We start from the raw sequence: 6,323 nt of genomic DNA, 5'->3' as shown, positions 1-6,323 counted from the left end.
TAGTGTTTAATGTTTTTAAATCATGAAACAAACTTTCTCCCAATTTTGTTTCTATTTTGAATATTTTTGATATACCATAAAACGTTGAGATTCCATAAAATCTCAAAAATAAGTTGTTTCTTTCTCTGCAAAAAATAACAGATTCACATGGAGTCTCCAGGTATCTTTGAGGAGTACAAAGGTCTTTTAATTTAATCTTTCCATTCTGGAAAATGATCATGTTCAACCTTCTTCAATGAATTGCCACATATGTGTGGATTTTTGAATATCCTTTTCACGTTTTGATTTTTAACTTTATTCTATTATGATCACAAAATAATTTTAATGTTTACATACCTATTAACCTTTAGTCTTTTCCTTTCCTACAGGTTGATTGAATTAAATATTTCATATGCTATTGAGAACAATTATCATATAAGTCAAATATATTTAAATTATTTTCAAAGTCTTCTATTTTTTGATTACCATCTTGTTTGACTTCCTTTATAGCAAGTATGGATTGATGTATCCTAGTATTAAAATGTTGCTTTCTATTTCTTTATTTAATTTGTCAATCTTAACTTTTTATTTCTTGGAAGTACTGTGAGCTGAAACTATATTTACTTTAATTACAGTACTCTAGGAAAAGCTCTTTTTTATCTTCATATAATATTCTACTTTGCCTCTTTCAAAGCTTTTTTTGTTAAAATTAAAATATATTTTATCTCAGGTAACTTCTAGCATTAAACTTTTGTATATCATAATTTGGCCAAGCAAGCTTTCTTTTGGCCAAATTTTTATGTAATGGTCTTCTAACCTTTTGCTTCCATTTTACATGTTTCCTTACATATAGAGTTCCAAGTAGATTGCATATATTTTTATTTATTTTATATTTAATTTTCTTTTTTTAATTTAAATTTTTTCTTTTTATACATGAAGTATTAAGTTATACTTGGAGTATAATTTACCATGTTTGGGATTGTCTGGAATGTGAAGTTACACTGCTCATGTACTCATATATGAACATAGAAAATTTATGTCTCTTTCAGTCTATTGTCTTTCTTAAACCCATCACCACTTCTGTCCTTTAATTTCACTTTATTTAATCCAATTAAACTTTATTCTACACTCCCCCAACTTATTGTGTTAGCCTCACATATCACAGAGAACATACAGATTTATAAATTGATATTTTACTACCTCTATTTTTAACATTCATCAGGATTTCTAAACATCTAGACAGACTAGAGGTTTCAATTAAAAACTTAATTTTTCCACTGTGTACATTCAGTATTAAAGGAAGTACAAACATTTAACAATAGTTCTAATTTAAAGATGTCATTAAAATATGAGTATTCTTGTCCTTCAGTAATCCAATCTTCTATAATGCTCCAATTTTGAGAAGAAAATCCTTCCTAAATATTTTAACAAAACATAGAAATTTTGTTTACTGATTCTACTTTTGGCATCAATGGCAACCTCTTTAGCGTCTAAAAAAGGTGCATGTAGACAAGAACTCATTTGTTCTTAATATATTCTATAAAAAGTGCAATATAAAACAAAACCCATAGCACATAGTAACAATAGATACTTTTTCCTCATTGTAAGCACACTGCCATGGTGCTCCAGAGAACCAGCGTACAATGCTTATTACTCAACAGGGATTTTGGTTATTACCCTCCACAAAACATTTCATAGAACTTTAAAAATTAATTTACAAATTGTTTTGTATTTTACTGCTTGTAAATTAGTTTATCTAAAATGTTGATATTTCTAAAAAAAATCCCAGCATTTTCACTCAAATAAATATACAAGAATGAGGAGTAAAATGCACACACCAAGAAATGGTTATAATATAAAAAATGTCTTTTACACATAACAAGTCTTGCCCAGGATCCTGTCTTCTCATGCTCAATTTTCTTCATGTCCTCTTACCTCTGAATAAATGTGGACAATGTCACTGCTAGAGGTGGTCTAACAATTCCTTTCAAAATCATTTCCAGAGGATATTTCTGACTTTTTAAAACAAAAGCGTATTTACATAACCTTATATTCTAACTGCAACATATATAAGTAACCTCTTTAAAATTTAGATTGTGCAGATATAACAAAAGTTTTAATAGGTTGGGGAGCAAGATGAGAGCAATTTTTCATAATATATATACAGGTCTTCTATAAATGCCCTGTAAATCTTCCTGAAGGGTATTGGACATTTCCAATAGATTATATAGTTTCTTACCTTGCAGTTTCTTTCTTTGGTAGAACAAACCACAACTGTCCAAAGCTGTTCACTGTTCCACAAATCATGCTCCACAGCTTTGCTCACCTTCTGGGATGGATATGATTTTTGTTTGCCTTCTCAGGACAAGGTGTCATCAAATGAAACCTGCACATATTGGACACTGAGGGCCCCAGTCTGTGCTGATTGGACAAACTCTATGTCATTAATTTGCCCCCCTTCTGGACTCAGCATTTTTAGTTGACCACAATTTTCTTGAAATACCATGCCCTCACCACCCAATGGTGCCATTTTTTCAATGTTAGCTTTGGCTATGATGGATAGTATTGGGCCAGGAGACTTGACACCCAAGGATTCCTGGGTCTGGGGTCAGAAAGGTCAATGTGACTATCAGGTCATGCAGGCAAAGCTCCCAATCCTTCACAGCTTAGGTCAACTCTTGGGCAGTCACAGCTGGAGTTCTGGGACTCTGCAGGGCAGAGACTGATCTTTCCCTGGGAACTACATCTTACCCAGCATCTTGGGGCTGGAGGACCACAGAAGGCCCCTAGAGCAGGTCATGCTCCATGTCTGGCCACTCTTTCTCTGCCACAACTAATTTGGCAGTTTCTTCTTTTAGATTTAATTTTGTAGCCAAGTGGTTTTTTATTTGTTTCATGATAATTCATTAGTAGTCAAATACAATTTGAAAAGTGAAGAACTAACTACTCTTAGTTTGTAACTTGCTTTCTTTATTTCTTATAATTTTTTCCTAATTTGTTCAATGTTTTAAATTATGATTCATTGCTTTTCATAGTGGCATACTTTGATTTATCTCACACTTCCCTTTATATATTTTATTGTCACTTCCCTTTATATATTATACAGGTTTTTAATTTTTCACAAGATCTCAATAAGTTGCTAAGACTGGCTTTGAACTGAAGGTCCTCCTTACTCATCCTCCCCTATGTTGCTAGTATTACAGAATTACACACAATTCCTGTCTCTTTCAGACAATTTTTCTTAAGGATTTCTTCACATACAGAATTTCTCATTATTTGTATTAACAATTTTTCTCTGAATTTGACCCACCAAACTTCTTTGGAATCATTATTCAGCATTCTTTGGGTAATTTATAACTCACATATCTAATGTTCCATTCCTAATATTTTGTTCATTACTTTAATTTAGACCTGATTTTCTTTGTCTTTATGTGCTGTACTAGTTTTAATTGATTTTTACATTTTAAAACAACAGTCAACAGTAGATTATAGGGTCATTTTGGAAAGAGTATGGAAGATTTAAAATAAATTTAAAAAATCAAGTACAGTTTCAAACTACATATTTGAAATCTCAGATAATTGTGAAGCTATGTAAAAGGATTTCAAGTTTGAGGCAAGTCACAGAAATTTAGAAACAATGTGTCCCAAACAATTTTAAAATGCCTTTTGTTGTAGTTCTGTGGTATAGCACCCTTGGGCTTAATCTCAAATATTACATATGAAAAAAATAAAAGTATAATGAGTTCCTGATCCAGAAATATCTGCCTAAATATATATCCATAGGAGATTAAATTAATGTTGAAGACATAGCCTCAATATTGTGTTCAGTGCAAAGAACATGGCTCTCAATATTCAAGGGAAAAATAAACCTATGTGCCCATCAATGATTGTAGGATTAAAAATGTGGTATTCATATACTATTATTATTTTGCTATAAAATAAAATATATTGTCATTTTAAGTGATATAGGATTAATATGCAAGACTTTGCTTTATGCGAAATACATTAGATACAAAAAGTCAGTTGCAGGAGCATCTGATTCACATGTGAAAGAAATTCAGCATGTAATTGTAGTCACCAGGTACTGTGTTTTTTGAAGGGTTTTTATATTGTTACTCAGAATCTACAAATACTTATTTCAATGGGAAAAATGTGTTCAAGAGTTTTGCTGTAGCATATGGTTACTATTATGTAATATGGTCTTGAAAATTACTAATGGAATAAATGTAATATTTGTAAATACAAAACTGATAATTATACAAATTAATAATTGTATTATTATTATATGTGTTATTTCACCTTGTATAAATACATTACAATACAATGATATAAATAGTAAATATACAAAGTTGAATTTGTCAATATAAAATCAGCAAATAATACAAATATAAAAAAGCATTTTATTAGTCTTGATTTCCATGTGTTGTCTTTTTCCAAGTAATATTGACATAGGTTATGCAAGACTTTTATTGCCTCTTCAACTTTTTATTTGCATAATCTAGATATGTATATGTTTTTCTCATTAAATTTTTTCTGTTTTTCCTTAATATTCCCTACCCTCTTTAAATTTGTTGACTATCCATTGTTTTAGCATCCAAAAGCTACCTGTTACCTTCACATCTCTGTATCTTTAGAGACAGAAAGCAATTATCACACAATTATCAAAAAAGTCAGAAATGTTTGAGTAATGTTTTTTATTTTATTTAACTGAGAGTGATGGTAGCTTGTAGATTTTTTCCCTTATTGCCCAATACTATATTAGACAAGAGGAAATACTATGGTAGTTAAAAGATAAATTTATTTCCTCTACTATACTGCTATTTCTAGTAATATACTTACCTTGGATACATTGTTTTCTACAATAATTTGGGTAATTTTAACAGCATAAATGTGTATGTACATTTTTATGTAACATATCTTTCTGTAGTAATGAAGGCCTTGGATTTACTAATCTGCTACACTTATGATGTTCTGATATTGCTAACATTGCTGTAATCTCCTGTTTTGTGTGCAAAATATATTTATCCAATATAAGTAATTTTTGTAAAATTTTCTTTCATTTCAGCAATAACTTGCCAGGGTACCCAAGAATTTTCACCAGACCACAGCATAAGACATGTATTTCAAAAATTGATTAAGAAAAAATATGGAAATTGTGACCTTGACAATTTACAACAGAGGACAATATGGAAAACTTTAAATGAGAGTGAACATCACAAATCATATTATCAGAAAGCAGACCTAATTCACTGGAAGAGAATTTATACTGGAGAGAAGTCCTACAAAGATATACCATATGACAAAGGTTTTAATGCAAAATCACACCTCATTTGCCATCAGAGTGTTCATATTGGAGAGAAACTCTACCAATGTACAGAATGTGGCAGAAGTTTTAATTGGAAGTCACACCTTACTAAACACCAGATAATTCATAAGGGAGAGAAGCCCTACCAATGTAAAGAATGTGGCAAAAGTTTTAATTGGAGATCACACCTTATTCTACACCAGAGAATTCATACTGGAGAGAAGTCCTACAAATGTAAAGAATGTGGCAAAAGTTTTAATCGGAGAGCATACCTTACTCAACACCAGATAATTCATACTGGACAGAAGCCCTACAAATGTAAAGAATGTGGCAAAAGTTTTAATCAGAGAGCATGCCTTACTCGACACCAGATAATTCATACTGGAGAGAAGCCCTACAAATGTAAAGAATGTGGCAAAAGTTTTAATCAAAAAGCACATCTTACTGAACACCTGATAATTCATACTGGAGAGAAACCCTATCAATGTAAAGAATGTGGCAAAGCTTTTAATCAGAGGTCAAGTCTTACTCAACATCAGAGAATTCATACTGGAGAGAAGTCCTATGAATGTAAAGAATGTGGCAAAAGTTTTAATCAAAAAGCACATCTTACTGAACACCTGATAATTCATACTGGAGAGAAACCCTATCAGTGTAAAGAATGTGGCAAAGCTTTTATTCAGAGGTCAAGACTTACTCGACACCAGAGAATTCATACTGGAGAGAAACCCTACAAATGTAGAGAATGTGGCAAAAGTTTTAATCAGAGAGCACATCTTACTGAACACCAGAGAATTCATACTGGAGAGAAACCCTACAAATGTACAACATGCAACAAGCCATTTTATAGAAAATCAGAACTTATTATCCATCAGAGAATTCATACTGGAGAGAAACCCTACAAATGTACAACATGCAACAAGCCATTTTATAGAAAATCAGAACTTATTATCCATCAGAGAATTCATACTGGAGAGAAACCCTATCAATGTAAAGAATGTGGCAAAGCTTTTATTCAGAGGTCGAGACTTACTCGACA

Source organism: Sciurus carolinensis, unplaced genomic scaffold, assembly GCF_902686445.1.
Source record: "Sciurus carolinensis unplaced genomic scaffold, mSciCar1.2, whole genome shotgun sequence".
NCBI lineage: Eukaryota > Metazoa > Chordata > Mammalia > Rodentia > Sciuridae > Sciurus > Sciurus carolinensis.
This window is presented reverse-complemented; position numbering follows the sequence as displayed.